Below are 1,032 nucleotides of genomic sequence, written 5' to 3' on the forward strand. Positions count from 1 at the left end.
TGAATTGGAGTGAAGTGATGATGGGGATGTTGGTGTCTATGTCGAAACGTTTCTTCACTCGAAAGGCAATTCATCACAAATCAAACATACAAGTGAATGCAGATGCCAAAAGCAGTCTGGACTAAGCTATTAAACCGACACAAGACATATTAAACAGGTTCACAGAGCTGCCTGTAAGAAAATGAAAAAAGAACGATTCTATAATGAACAAACGGCTCAACAAATAAAATGCCATTTCACGTCGTCGGTAGTAAGACATGGCGGGCAAAAACAGACCTCATCCAAGAAACCATCGCCCCAACCGAAGACAGGCAAAACAGATAAGGCTGCCGTACAAGCAGCCTTATCTAGTTATATCAAGGAATCTATTAACAACTCTCCTCTCCTACACCAGCAAATCTCTGGTGGCACTCATACTGACAGAGCAGTGTGATGGCAACTCGTTAATCTGTATATGAAAATGATCACAAGTATTGATAATACAAGAATTATCTTGGCAAAAAAAAAAAAAAGCTCGCTCTATCTTGTTGTTCTAATCTATAAGTGCATTACAACCGCACTTTGCCCGCCCGAGTAATCCCTGCACATAAAAAACACTAAGATCCATTTCATCGCTCTCAAACCTCAGATCTTCAAAAATTATTTATCTCTCCAATGGCCTATTAGCATTCATGGATGAAAATAGAGCTCCTAAGTGGAAAACATTATGGTTTAGAGTATACAAATCATCTTCAGGCCCGTTGCTCCGTTTTATTAGGCTTCAAAAGAATCTGGTTACTGGACGGGCCCGAGCTTTAGGAAAATTTCGGGGATAAAGGTTTTAATATCCTGAAAGGGAGAAAAACTGTTGGTACAGAAAAAGTTATACACATAAGAGGAGTTCCAGATCCGAGCCGATGTACCACAGGAGAGTGTCCTCAGACCAACCCTGTGGAGAAACCTATGTATGAACGTTTTTTCCATGCTCATGCCAGAAACATCAGTTTCTTTCGAACAGCAAAAAACAATGAAATGTATGGGATTTCCCAGGTC

This window comes from Penaeus monodon, chromosome 31 (genome assembly GCF_015228065.2).
Source record: "Penaeus monodon isolate SGIC_2016 chromosome 31, NSTDA_Pmon_1, whole genome shotgun sequence".
Classification (NCBI taxonomy): domain Eukaryota; kingdom Metazoa; phylum Arthropoda; class Malacostraca; order Decapoda; family Penaeidae; genus Penaeus; species Penaeus monodon.